The sequence below is a fragment of the Lutra lutra genome, chromosome 4 (assembly GCF_902655055.1).
Source record: "Lutra lutra chromosome 4, mLutLut1.2, whole genome shotgun sequence".
In the NCBI taxonomy this organism is placed as follows: Eukaryota; Metazoa; Chordata; class Mammalia; order Carnivora; family Mustelidae; genus Lutra; species Lutra lutra.
The window spans coordinates 171649494-171664363 of NC_062281.1; the positions used below are offsets into that span (position 1 = coordinate 171649494).

The 14870-nt window shown below is 42.3% G+C and overlaps 1 long non-coding RNA gene across 1 annotated transcript in view; it reads right to left on the bottom strand.

Moving 5' to 3' along the window:
• LOC125099292 (uncharacterized) overlaps positions 1 to 3889 on the bottom strand; it is a 28675-nt gene extending 24786 nt beyond the window's left edge. Inside the window, exon 1 of the long non-coding RNA XR_007127088.1 lies at positions 3338 to 3889. This is a non-coding gene — a long non-coding RNA (uncharacterized LOC125099292). The remainder of the gene's footprint in view (positions 1 to 3337) is intronic.
• Positions 3890 to 14870: the final 10981 nt, after the last annotated feature.

Genomic DNA, 14870 nt, shown 5'->3' on the forward strand with positions numbered 1-14870 from the left:
ATTATGGTCACTGAACATTTTTGATTTTTAAATAGGGTGGTGAGAGTTGCCTTGTTCCCTTTAGGGTTCTGTCTTCATAGTGGAAATGGCACTGATTGGCACCCTCCCTTGGGCCCAGTCAGTGAATGCAGGACAGGAAACTGGAGTCCTAGTTGGTTGGGAAAGGGACAGTCCCAGAGCAAAGCCACCCCACCTTTCCCTGCAATACCAGCTTCATGGGAACTGTGGGAATATTGTGGAAAGCACAGAGAGGGGAGACAGATACTCCCAGGGAAAAGAAGCCACACAATGGGGTTGGGAGTGAACTCTGGAGCCTCTGAGGAGCCCCAGGCGGGTATACCACAGAGCCTCATGGAGGAGCCAGCTTCATGGGACTAGGCACCCAGCACTGAATGGGATAGTAGAAGTCTCAAAAACTCTTACTGCCAAGTTCAAGAACAAGTTCAAGACCTAACACATAGCTGTGGTTCTGACACCTGTCTTCACGGTGACCTAGAGTAGCTCTCCTATTGCATTTTTTTTAAAAAATTATTTATTTATTTATTTGTTTGTTTATTTATTTATTTATTTCTTTTTTTAATTTTTACTTTTATTTATTTATTTATTAAATTTTTTTTTTTTTTCAGCATAACAGAATTCATTGTTTTTACACCACACCCAGTGCTCCATGCAATAGGTGCCCTCCTTAATACCCACCACCTGGCTTCTCCAACCTCCCACCCCGGCCCCTTCAAAACCCTCAGATTGTTTTTCAGAGTCCATAGTCTCTCATGGTTCATCTATCCTTCCAATTTCCCTCAACTACCTTCTCCTCTCCATCTCCCCATGTCCTCCATGTTATTTGTTATGCTCCACAAATAAGTGAAACCATATGATAATTGACTCTCTCTGCTTGACTTATTTCACTCAGCATAATCTTTTCCAGTCCCGTCCATGTTGCTACAAAAGTTGGATATTCATCCTTTCTGATGGAGGCATAATACTGCATAGTGTATATGGACCACATCTTCCTTATCCATTCGTCCGCTGAAGGGTGTCCTGGTTCTTTCCACAGTTTGGCGACCATGGCCATTGCTGCTATAAACATTGGGGTACAGATGGCCCTTCTTTTCACTCCATCTGTATCTTTGGGGTAAATACCCAGTAGTGCCATTGCAGGGTCATAGGGAAGCTCTATTTTTAATTTCTTGAGGAATCTCCACACTGTTCTCCAAAGTGGCTGCACCAACTTGCATTCCCACCAACAGTGTAAGAGGGTTCCCCTTTCTCCACATCCTCTCCAACACGCGTTGTTTCCTGTCTTGCTAATTTTGGCCATTCTAACTGGTGTAAGGTGATATCTCAATGTGGTTTTAATTTGAATTTCCCTGATGGCTAGTGATGATGAACATTTTTTCATGTGTCTGATAGCCATTTGAATGTCTTCATTGGAGAAGTGTCTGTTCATATCTTCTGCCCATTTTTTGATATGATTATCTGTTTTGTGTGTGTTGAGTTTGAGGAGTTCTTTATAGATCCTGGATATCAACCTTTTGTACTGTCATTTGCAAATATCTTCTCCCATTCCGTGGGTTGCCTCTTTGTTTTGTTGACTGTTTCCTTTGCTGTGCAGAAGATTTTGATTTTGATGAAGTCCCAAAAATTTATTTTCACTTTTGGTTCCTTTGTCTTTGGAGACATATCTTGAAAGAAGTTGTTGTGGCTGATATCGAAGAAGTTACTGCCTATGTTCTCCTCTAGGATTCTGATGGATTCCTGTCTCATGTTGAGGTCTTTTATCCATTTTGAGTTTATCTTTGTGTATGGTGTAAGAGAATGGTCGAGTTTCATTCTTCTACATAGAGCTGTCCAGTTTCCCAGCACCATTTATTGAAGAGACTGTCTTTTTTTCCATTGTAATTTTTTTCCTGTTTTGTCAAAGATTATTTGACCGTAGAGTTGAGGGTCCATATCTGGGCTCTCTACTCTGTTCCACTGGTGTATGTGTCTGTTTTTATGCCAGTACCTTGCTGTCTTGGTGATCAGGGCTTTGTAGTAAAGCTTGAAATCAGGTAACGTGATGCCCCCAGTTTTATTTTTGTTTTTCAACATTTCCTTAGCGATTCAGGGTCTCTTCTGATTCCATACAAATTTCTGAATTATTTGCTCCAGCTCTTTGAAAAATACCAGTGGAATTTTGATCGGAATGGCATTAAAAGTATAGATTGCTCTAGGCAGTATAGACATTTTAACAATGTTTATTCTTCTGATCCAAGAGCATGGAATGGTCTTTCATCTTTTGCATTTTTTTTAATGTAGGGAGGTAGTTCAGTTCATTGTAAAGAAATTAGAAAAACTAATATAAAAGGCAAAAAAAAATCTATAACCTCAACACATGAACAGACATGTTCTTACTTTCATAACTTTCCACCAAGGCATCTGTGTGCACATCTACACACGAATATGTTGTACACAGATGGCTTTGCACTGTTTGCACTATTTTGTAACCTTCTTTTTCACTGGACGATACTTTCAATGTCTGCCCACGTAGCTTTACATCATTTTAAATGACTGCACTGCAATCCTTTGGGTAGGTATACTAAAATTCATTTAACCAACCCCCTATTGTTGGATATTTATGCTGCTTTCAACTTTTTCCTACTATATTCACTGTAGTGAATATTGTTGGACATATGGTTTGTGCCCTTGAGGAACTCATGGTAGTAGAATTTGGGAGGGGGCTTCCATTGCTTGAGTTTATAGTGAGTGTGGTTTTTAATGATAACACTGATAATAAAGTCACTTTCATTGAGCATTAACTTTGCGCCAGACACCATGCCAAGGACTTCACACCTATACATCTGTCATTTAATCCTTACCACTCTGTGAGGTTGGGATTATTAACATTTCTATTTTGCAGGAGAGGAAATGAAAGCTCAAAGGAGCAAGTGACTTGCCCAAGGTTTACACGGAGAGTATGTGGTAGAGACATGTTTCAAGCCTAGGTCTGAGTGTTCCAAAGGACAAACTGTAGGCCAAACACTAGACTTTCTTTTGACAGTTACTTGGAACTGTGTTCCTGGATTTTAGCCTCAGAGCCACTCTCTATCAGGTTCAGGTTGGATTAATAGACCGGCCAGTCACAGAATATTTGTGGTGGGTGTTTGTTCCTTCCATATATGCATGTCTTTGCACTGTGAGCTTGAAGCATCTCTCTTTCAGAGTGGAACCTGTTTCTCTGACTCTAAAATCAGCACCAGCCTTTGTGGTTTGCTTTAACCAGTAGAATGGGGCCAGTGGAATGTTGTACTGGTTCCAGAATTAGACCGCAGGATGCCTCCACAGCTCCTGCCCTCACCTGGGAACCTGCCTCTGTCATGTGAATGCACTCAGGCCAGCCTATTGGAAGATGAGAGCTACGTGGCTCAGGGGCTCTGTGTCCTTGTCGACAGAGATTAGTTGACTGACAGGTGACAGGATGCAGGAAGATACCCAAACAAGAGTCGCACAGCTACCCACTCAATTGTGAGCTCACAAAGCTTATTGCTCTAAGCTCACAAGTTGTGGGGTGATTGTCAGGAAGCAAAAGCTGATGAGTACCTGGTTCTGTTCATGTGCGTGACACAGTCCGCGAGAGGAGGGCTTGGGCAGGGGTTGAGAGACACGTGGCTGGGACAGCTTCAGAGAAGAGGTGACAGCTTGTGCAATGCAGGGTGTGCAATAAATAGCAAAGCCTCCTGAAGCAGAACAGGGAGGTGGGCCTGCATGCACAATCAGATAAACCTCGCCACTAAGGCTGCAGGTTGCCAGAGACGTGTCTCCAGAGCCTGAATTAAATAGAAACCTCCCTGAGGCCGGAAAGGCAGCTAGACGTCATTTACACACCAATGCAAAATAAAATAAAATAAAATAAAACACCTGGCAGATTCCCTGGGAGCCTCTCAGGTGTGCCCTGAGGGCTGGGGCAGAGGTAAGTTGAATGATGGTCCCCCTTTCAAGTGGATAAATGTTGCTCCTTCTCCTGCATCTCCTCCCACTGACCTGACACCTGATGGAGGCTAGGCCTTGAGGCACCCTGTGCCCTGGGAAGTCCTAAAGGAAGATCTTTCCTGTACCCTCTGACAAGGTATGTAGTGCAGTGTTTTCCAGTAACCCTTACACACGTGACCTAGCAGGGCTGCTCTTAGCAGCATCCTGATGAAAGAATTGAGTCAAATAATCTTCCAGAACATGGGACTCAAAATCATTTGTTCGATCATTCATTCAGTCATTCCACAGATACTCCCAAGGGGTGGAAGATGCCCCAGAGAACTTCACAGCCTGGTGGTAAATGCATATCTTGAAAATTCTGTGCCTTATCTTAAGTAAAGCTACATGGGAAAGCAGGTGGTCCAAAAGGTGGACCAAGAAAATGGATCCTGTGTTCTCTGGATTGGTGATGGAATCAGTGAGCGCTCTTCTCCAGCATCTGTTGGAGCCTGGAGGCCTGGGAGAGTGAGAAAAGAAAGATGAATGAAGGGGTGTGTGTCCAGATGCTGAAATTGAAGCACTTTGAGGTTTTGGTGTTGTCTAAGAAGATAGCAGGGACAAGGGTAGAGTTGTTGGGTTGCATTCTTGTAGGAAGCCAAGGTGAGAGGTTGGAGTCCTAGGGTCCAATCTAGAGGTCCAACCTAGAGGTTGGAGTCATCTGATATTGTATTATCAGTAATAACTGCAACAATGTTTCACACACTTGGAAGTATTTTTTAACACTTGTTAATGGTATATTGTATTGGCCTGGTGAGAGGGGTTGGGGAGATGGGGAGGATCCTGCCTCCAGGACCTCATGGCCTGTGGGGCACATAGTTCTGCAGATAAATTATTGCATTCCAATGTAATGGAAACAAGCCCAAAATGCTCAGGGAACAGAGATGAGGTGACCAGGGAAAGTCAGTGCTAGTTTCATATTTGAGCTGGTCAGTAGTTTTTGGGTGATGAAGAGACATTTCAAGAGGAATAAGGAATTGAACACACTAAGATGTAGCAGAATGAAAAAGCACAGAACACAGCAGTGGCCAAGTGTAAGATGAACAGAATTCAGTGAGAAGCAGGCTGAAGTGTGGCAAGTAAGAGCCAGACCACAGAGATTTGTGAGCCCATTGAAGGAGCCTAGACTTCAAAATGCTGAGAAATGGGAAGCCCTTGAAAGGTTTTGAGTGAGAGTGAGGTGATCAGAGCTGTCTTTTAGAAGGAGTTCTCTGGTAGCTGTGTGGGGAATGGTCTAGAGAAGGGTAAGACCAGGGACGGTTATACCCTCTAGGAGATGCTGCGGGAATCTTGGCAATGATGATGGAGGCAGATGCAGCAGGAGAGTAGTACTGCCCTGGTTTTGGGCAAAAGCTCTGGAGGCAACTTGGGGACTCAAAACCTGCCTGGATCCCTTCCTTACCAGCTGTGTGATCTTGGATGAGTTACTTAACCTTTCTGCATCTTTCTTCATCTATAAACTAGGAATAATAAAAGCAACTACCTCATCATAATCGTTCCATGAATGAAATGAAATGGTCCAAATAAAGCACCTGAACCATCCCTGGTACACTGCAAATGCTCTATAAGGACTGATTATTCTCATTTACTTCATCAGACCTGATGAAGATTACATGTGGACAATGAGTACAGTGTGAGTCTAGAAGTCTAAACTTGCTTCTACAGAGCTAGTCAGGCTGCTGCCATTCCTAGAGGTGAGAAATACGAGAATATTGCAATAAGTTTACTCCCTTCCAGGAGAATGGAAGTGGTACCCAGTGTACAGAACTAAGCTTCTGCCCTTTGCTTCTCTCTGAGAACTTCTAATGGTGTCTTGGTTTTGTGTAAGTAGACTAGACCCCTGCCTGAGACTAGCAGCAATAATGAACATCAACAGAAACCACCATGCCTACTTATCCTCTTCAAGCCTCACAATATGCTTGCAATACTAGTGAAACAGGGATGCTATTGTTCCCCTTTTACAGATAAACAAACTGATGCTCAATGCCACTGGCCAGAAGAGGTGGCTGAAAAGGGAAAGATCCATGAGTCTGATATTCAGGTCTTCTGACTCCCAAATCCAGTACTCTTTCCATGACCCCTATTTGTTACCATCTTTTTTTTTTTCTTTTCAGCGTAACAGAATTCATTGTTTTTGCACCACACCCAGTGCTCCATGCAATACGTGCCCTCCTTGATACCCACCACCTGGTTCCCCCAACCTCCCACCCCCTGCCCCTTCAAAACCCTCAGATTGTTTTTCAGAGTCCATAGTCTTTCATAGTTCACACCCCCTTCCAATTTCCCTCAACTCCCTTCTCCTCTCCATCTCCCCATGTCCTCCATGTTATTTGTTATGCTCCACAAATAAGTGAAACCATATGATAATTGACTCTCTCTGCTTAACTTATTTCATTCAGCATAATCTCTTTCAGTCCCGTCCATGTTGATACAAAAGTTGGGTATTCATCCTTTCTGATGGAGGCATAATACTCCATAATGTATATGGACCCCATCTTCCTTATCCATTCATCCATTGAAGGGCATCTTGGTTCTTTCCACAGTTTGGCAACCGTGGCCATTGCTGCTATAAATATTGGGGTACAGATGGCCCTTCTTTTCACTCCATCTGTATCTTTGGGGTAAATACCTAGTAGTGCAATGGCAGGGTCATAGGAAGCTCTATTTTTAATTTCTTGAGGAATCTCCACACTGTTCTCCAAAGTGGCTGCACCAACTTGCATTCCCACCAACAGTGTAAGAGGGTTCCCCTTTCTCCACATCCTCTCCAATACACGCTGTTTCCTGTCTTGCTAATTTTGGCCATTCTAACTGGTGTAAGGTGATATCTCAATGTGGTTTTAATTTGAATCTCCCTGATGGCTAGTGTTGATGAACATTTTTTCATGTGTTTGATAGCCATTTGAATGTCTTCATTGGAGAAGTGTCTGTTCATATCTTCTGCCCATTTGTTACCATCTTTTTGCTTCCTTGCAGGCTTGCCGAAGTCCTAAGTTCATAGGACAGCACCAAGGCCCATTGAAGCTCCAAACTGCGATCTTACTGTCTCCCAGGGATGGTAGAGGGACTTGTAAGTACCAAAGAAAGGGTGGAGCAGGAGGGTGCCCCCAATTTTACTTGAGTTTCTGCAAATTCAAATTTGCAGGAATTCAAATCCTTGAAAGCCTTTGCTACACGCCTGGCTATCTTTAGAAGAGGGAGAGATAGGATACTTAACCACCCTTTAGAGAATGGCCCAAAGAAGAGTAGAGAGGGAGGTAAGAGCCATTATTCTTTGAGCTCTGTGTTCCAGGTGCCAGACATTCATCATCTCATCGACTGCTTACATCCACTGTGAGGCAATCAATATCATTTCCATTTCTCATACAAGGAGACTGAGAGCCAGCAAAGTTAGGTACCCAAATTCTTAATCATTCTGTTATGGCAATCCCGCTTTCAGATGGAGAAATGAGGACATAAACCCTGTGTTAGGACAGCCTCCTTTCACTCTGGGCACATTCTCTGACCAACTCTGGAAGGTATTCTACCTAGAATCACTGCTTCTGTGAGGACAGCCAGGTAAATTAAGTATCATTGAAGGGCTTCATGAAGTAGCAAGAATGGGGAAAATGGTGTGTTTTTTTCATAGTCTGAATGTATATCTGCCTCTAGCTTGAAAGAACATTTAACTGGAACATATTAACTACCAAGAAATGTGGTAAGTGCTTTAAATACATTATTTCACTTAATTCCACGAAACAACCTTATGAACTGAGGTCTGTTATCATCATCCCATTTTCTAGCAGAGACACCTGAGGCTCAGAGAAGTGGAGTAACCTCTCACTCCAAGGTTATACAGCCAGCCACTCAATGGCAGAGCCCCGTCCATGTTCTTAACTGGCAGTTTTTGCTGCTTTCTGAAAGAGAAGAGAAGGCCCCTGTTAATTATACAAGAGGGTGGGCATGGAGCAGAGACTGCCTGGGACATGTGGCTCTACCTTGCAGTCCGGAGGGCAATTCCTGAGGTTAGTTAATCTCTGATATGAGCCTAGAACAAGAGTTCTCAATTTTGGTTTTCATCCCTGAGTAGGGATCCACAAGCTAAGAACTCTGTATCATCCCTCACTGGGCTTCACAGACCCTTGCTTAGCAGGTGGACTGTGACCACTTCCAGGCTAACAGCATAGGCCTGAGATGTGGAAGACCTAAGATTTGGGTCTTACCACTTATTAGCTCTTTGACCTTGGACAAGGGATTTACATGGTTTGGTTCTAAGTTTCCTCTACTGTAAAACAGGGCCAATAACAACACCCATTGTTCTGGTTACCATTGATTTGTAACAAACGATCCTAAAACTTATTGGTTTCGAACAGCCACTTGTAACTTTGTGGGTCAGGAACTGGGGAGAGACGGGGATGGGCCAATCTACTTAGGAACTCTCATTTGATTGCAGTCACGTGTCATCTGGGGTTGCGGCCATGTGAAGGCTTGACTGAGCTGGACATCCGCAGTTGGCAGTTAGTACTGGCTGTGGGCTGTAGGCACAGGTGGTCTGCTCCCTGGAGTGCTTACATATGGCCTCTCCAGCTTGACAGTCTCAGGGTTGGACTCCTTACATGGCAACTCAGAACTTCAAAAGGGAGTCTCCTCTAACAAGGGGAAGCCACGCCCCTTTGTATGCCCAAGCCTCAGAAATCACACAGTCATTTCCACTGTACTCTATTGATTACAATGAGTCACTGGGCACCCAGGTTCAAATGCAGAGAATTAAACTCTACCTCTTATTGGGGGAGTGGTAAGGATCTTGAAAAGCAGGAAAAACAAGAGGTATTGTGGCCACTTTTGGAAAATATCATCTGCCAGCCTTGTATTATGGAATTGTACAAAAATTAAATAAGAGGCTGTGTGGAAGGTACTTAAGACAGTGCTTGGCATATAGAAAGTGCTCATAAAGGTTAGCTATTGTTAGTAGATGACAAATGCTTGTGAGATGTCTTTCAACATATCAGAATAGGGGGAAGGGTTGAAGAAAGACTAAAATTGCTTCAAAGCAATGGCAAGGAAAGATTTCCCCAAGAGGCAGAGTCTTGACCATTTAGCTAATCAATGGCCCAAGGGAAGATAAAAGGGAAAGTAAAGCAGTGGGTATCAGGTTTACATTGGCTGAAGGGCTTGAAGTCTTGGTCAAGGGAGGTGTAATCTGGGAACCAGGCAGGAAGGGATGAGCACAAGAGCAGGATTGACAGGCTGGGGTGAGTGGGAAAAGCACATCCCAGACTCAAAGTATGTGAGAAGAGAAGACAAATCTAGGAGGGAAAAAGAGTTGACTAGGCCTGGAAGGGATTCCAACATGCAGTTTGAAGCTGCCTAGCTTGGTTCATAGGCTTATGTCTGGGCTAGTCTTCAATGGCAAAGAAGTTGGCCTGTAAATGTGTTCACTTCAGGGATTAAGGGGATAGACTGAAGGTGCCTGCCTTCTGGTTTCCTAAAACATTTGCTAACCTAGGAACTCTCAACATAACTGAATTTCCTAAGAAGATCTGAGAAAACACTTCACTATTTTATTATTGCTTTTAAAATAAAGTCCAAACTCCATAGCATAGCCTACAAGAATCATTTGGCCTCTGCTAGTTCTACACTCTCATCTTGAACTTCTCTCTTCTACTTACTAGACTTCAGTTCCATTGAGCTTCTTTGAGATGCTTTAAACTCTTTCTCGCCTCAGGACCTTTGTGCCTGCTACTTCCTCTACTTAGGATGGCTTTTCCTCCTCCTCTTTACACAACTAGCCCCTTTTCATCCTTTAGACCTCAGCTGGAACATTGTTTCCCTTCATATCATGTATTACAATTTTGTGTATATATGTACTGGACTATTTTCTTGTTCAGTGCCTCCTTTCTGCCAGACTGTGAGCTGTATGTGGGAAGGGTGATGACTTATTTTCACTCTATACTCCTAGCACCCAGTCAAAAGCCTGGTACTCAACAGCTATTTAGTGCCTATTAGTTGTGAGAAAGTCTGTAACCTCAATGTGGCTGGCTAAGGGGTGTGGACTTTGTTCACTCTGCAGCCACAAAACTAGGATAGGTTAGAATGTACTAGAGTGTTAGAAGTGGTGGTGGCCACTACTGTTCATGTAAGAACATGTGGGATTGAGGGGCTGAAGTATTTTTGTTCCTAAGGGTGAAAACCTTTTGAAGGTGGCTGTGCATGAGACCGATCTCCTTTTAGTGTGTTTCTTTTGAGATGATTTTCCACAAAATCTGTGGAATTTTTCTGTGCAGATAAATTAGAGCATTTACTGATGTCAGACAATGAAAACTGTGTTACTCAATGTGTGACTGCTACCAGGAACAGAGTGTAATTTATAGTCTGCCACTTGAAATGAGTTCTGGTGGGGGCCTGAGATCACCAGCCCAGGCAGGTTAGACTGCTCTCCTTGGTCCTGAAATGTCCCGGCTTTACATTGTGTCCTCACAGAAACACACATATCAAAATACATAAAAGAACACAAATTTACATGGGTATATGTGCACACACAAGCACAACCCTATAGAGACAAATACATCATAAACTTATCCACATGCACTCTCATGAACAGTGAGATAGCAAAACTCATTTGATATGTATGCATTAAGCTTCTGCAGTATTTATGCCAAAAACTAGGATGATCTAGGCCCTTTAAAAAAATTATTATTATTTTAAAAATTTCTTTTCAGTGTACCAGAATTCATTGTTTATGTACCACACCCAGTGTTCCATACAATACGTGCCCTCCATAATACCCACCACCAGGCTCACCCAACCTCCCACCCCCTACCCCTTCAAAACCCTCAGATTGTTTTTCAGAGTCCATAGTCTCTCATGGTTCATCTCCTTCTCACATTTCCCCCAACTCCCTTCTCCTCTCCATCTTCCCATGTCCTCCGTGTTATTTCTTATACTCCACAAATAAATGAAACCATATGATAATTGACTCTCTCTGCTTGACTTATTTCACTCAGCATAATCTCTTCCAGTCCCGTACATGTTGATACAAAAGCTGGGTATTCATCCTTTCTGAGGGAGGCATAATACTCCATAGTATATATGGACCAAATATTTATGCCAAAAACTAGGATGAACTAGGCCCTTCTTAAAAACAAAGGGCCATCATATCTCCTGAGGTAGATGATTTGTAAATCTGCAGTTATTTCCCTCCATCCCTGCTGGCTAAAATGTGAGTTTTCACTTTTCCCATCTAGAAGGAGAATCTATTTCCTCAACCTCTGAGTCTGGGCTTATCTTATGAATTGCTTTAGCCAACAGGAAGTGAGAGAAGTGAGACCGCACCAGTTTCAAGCTTACATCCCAAGGGGCTTTGAACAGTCCCACTGCCCTTCTTGGAAACCAGACCAGCTGCTGTGTGAACAAGTTGAGGCATTCCTGCTAGAGGATGAAAAACTACATAGGGCAAAGATGAGCTATCCTAGCTGAGCCCATTCTGGATAAGTCAGTCCCCATCAGACAGCAGACACGTGAGTAAGTACTGCTGTAAATGGCCTGGCCCAGCTCAGACCAGAAGAGTTGTCTAAGCCAATTGGTGGACTTATGAGTAATAATAATTTGTTGTCTGAAGTCACAAAGGTTGGGGTAGTTTGTTACTTTAAAACAGAACCAGGTATACTTCCTTACATGAAGGATAGAATCTGAACTATTCCTGAAACTAATATGTCCTTACCAGTAAGATGTCTCTGTAGGGCCCTAAAGCAATTCTGCTACTGATGATAAAGTCCCAATGGGATGTGGTCAAAGAGCACTGCTTTGGAAACAAGGAGATTTAAATCTTCATCCCGACTCTGTCAATAACTGACTGTGTGACCTTGGGCAAGTCACTTGACATCATCTTGAGTCCTTTATAAATTGAAAGAGCAAGTTTAGCTTATTTTAGGCCTCCAGGCTCTGACACACATTCTGTGGTCCCATAATTCTCAGTCTCTGCTTTTATCTGTAAACCAAGAAAAGATAATTCACAATTCTTTCTGTCTTGCAGGATAATCCAAAAGGATGAAGTGTTATTTCCTTAGTGGCACCTCTGCTTCCAGACACTTTCAAGAATTTGAGCCTATGCAGCAGGAACAGACACCCTGAAATTCTGGCTTTGTGATAATTCACTAAGTTTTATCAACATATGTGAACACACAGATTTTCAGCTAATATTAGAAGCTGAAATGGAACTGATGAATGTGATCCCCAGGCAGTCTCCACCACATCTCCTAAAAGAAGTGTAAGCATCTTATAGAAATATGCATTCTGTTCCCCCTTCTTTTCTCCTGGGTTCCCACTGTGGGTTAATAAAACTTTATTTGTGAGGTGAGATTGATTTCCCAGGCCCAAGGAGATCCTGGACAGGTAAAAACATATGCACACCATAATTGGAAGAGAAGGTTGCTTGGAGCTCTTTGCTTGCTTCTGACCATACTTAAATAAGTATAAATGTTAGAGGGGTAAAATTATTCCTGTGGAAACTTCCAAATGAGCTCTTATAATTTGACTGAAAATTGGTTCCAGAAGTCATATTTAAGGAGTGCCATAAACGCCAAAACCTGGAGTCTGGCTCAGGACAGTGTCAATGACTAAAGAGATAGCATGGCAGATGGATGGTGGGGTTGTAGGACAGGAACAGGCATTCCTTGAGAGAACACAAAAAGCCCAGCAGAGAGCAACCAGCCAGTCAAGACCATGCAAATATGGGCAGCCAATGCCAGCACACAACAGTGGATAAAGCAAGTAGGGAAACTTGTGCTGGCTGTGTTTAAAGACATGATGAAGAATGCGTTGTTCACATTTTTTTCTTGGCTGCATATCACAGAAAATCTAACCCCAAATGACTTAATCTGAAAGAATTTAGTGGATCACAAAACTGAAAAGGTCATGAAAAAGATTATTTTCAAGCATGGCTTCATGCGGGCATTGAAACGACACTACCAGGACCCAGTTTTCTCTGTCTCTCTGTTAGGCTCTGCTCTCCCCAGTATGTAGTCATTGACAGGTTCCTACTTTATGAGCACAATGAGGGTACAACTGCACTATATCTTTCATCCTTTATGATCTGTACTGGGCAGGAAGGGAGAGTATCTCTCTCAACAGAGTGTTCCTAGTTCTGGGTCTGACACTTGTTGGTACAATTAGGCCACATGATCATACTTGTATCATCCTAGTGCCTAAATTATGTCATGCACAGATTGGCTTAGGCTGATCAGGGCCTACCCTGGGACCTGTCAAGGGCCAACCCCAACCAAACCACAGGAACCTAGACAAGACAAAGAATAGCTCCCCAAAGGAAATTTAGACCCACAGACATCCATGACAGCAGGTGTGGATAGAAATATGGAACAGAATCTAAAACATTCCAGCCTGAAAGTCAAAGATTTTCTTGAAAAAAAAAAAAAAAAAGAGTAAAATTTGTTGCAGGCAGGTAAGGATCTAGATGAATACCTTTATTAAAATAAGACAGATCATGGCTAGAGATTAAGGAAACAAGCTTCCTGGAGAGCACCTTCTGGATTTGAGGGCTCTAGGGTTATAAGACTTCAGATTTTCTGGATGTGGTATCCAGAATAGGGTCTCTCAGCCCAGGTTGGATACTATAAGACAATATATCTGAAACTATAAAACCAGTCAAATGGAACTGATGTTTCCAGGCACTAGGACTCAGAGTAAAGATAAGCTTCTATGAAAGGAAACATGTTTGACTTAAAAAAAAAAAAAAAGACCATATTTTAAGGCATATCAAGAAGAGCTCTGATTCTTTTTTTCATTGTGTATACCCCAAATGCAGCCTGCAGATGCAAAGGAGGTCACCTTTAAAGCTCAAATTACCATAGCTCCAAGCTCCTACCTGCTGGATTACAACATTTATAAAACAGGATTATAGTTTTCACTACAACTCCCTCACACTCTGTCACCTAAACCCAAAGCAGTTTTGCTTATCCCTGAATCCATGATAGCTCTCAGCAAAACAACTCAATCAGCTGTTGGCTTTAGCCCTCTAGCCAGTGATGCTTAAACCTAGCATCTGGAAAAACTAGGGAGGAACAAATATTGTGGCAACTCTCCCCTCTGTTCCCTTCATCTCTATCTTGCACCTGGACTACAATAAACTGTTGTCCTCTTCCCACAGCTTCTTAGTAGATACAAATAAATATAAGTGGGTGATGGTTTATTCATTTAACTAATATTTATTGAGTACATAATATAGTAGGTACTTGAGTTTACAGTTTAGTAGGAATGACAGAGAATGAAAAAGTAAAGATGTCTGTGTGTGTGTGCATACATAACTAGTGATAAGTGCTATTAAAAAACTGGAAAATAATTAATGTAATCCATCACATCAGCTACTTAAAGAAAAATCATATAAGATCAACAGATGCAGGAAAAGCATTTGACAAAATCCAATACCACTTCATAATAAATATTATGAAAAATAAGACTATTTAGCAAAATAAGCAAAATAAGACTATGAATAGAGGGGAATCTCCTCAACTAGTATAGAACACCTACAAAAATCCCTTCAGCTAATATCACACATAATGATAAGGAACTACATGCTTTTTTTCTAAGACCAGGAACAAGGCAAGGATGTCCCCTTTTACCACTGATTTTCAACTTCATACTGGAAGTCCTGTCTAATGCAATAAAACAAAAGAAAACATTTATACAGAGTGGGAAGGAAGATATAAAACTTTCTTTGTAACGGAGGAGTCAAGATGGCGGAGAAGTAGCAGGCTGAGACTACTTCAGGTAGTGGTAGATCATCTAAATAGCTTATCTAAAGATTGCAAACGCCTACAAATCCAACGGGAGATTGAAGAGAAGAAGAACAGCAATTCCAGAAACAGAAAATC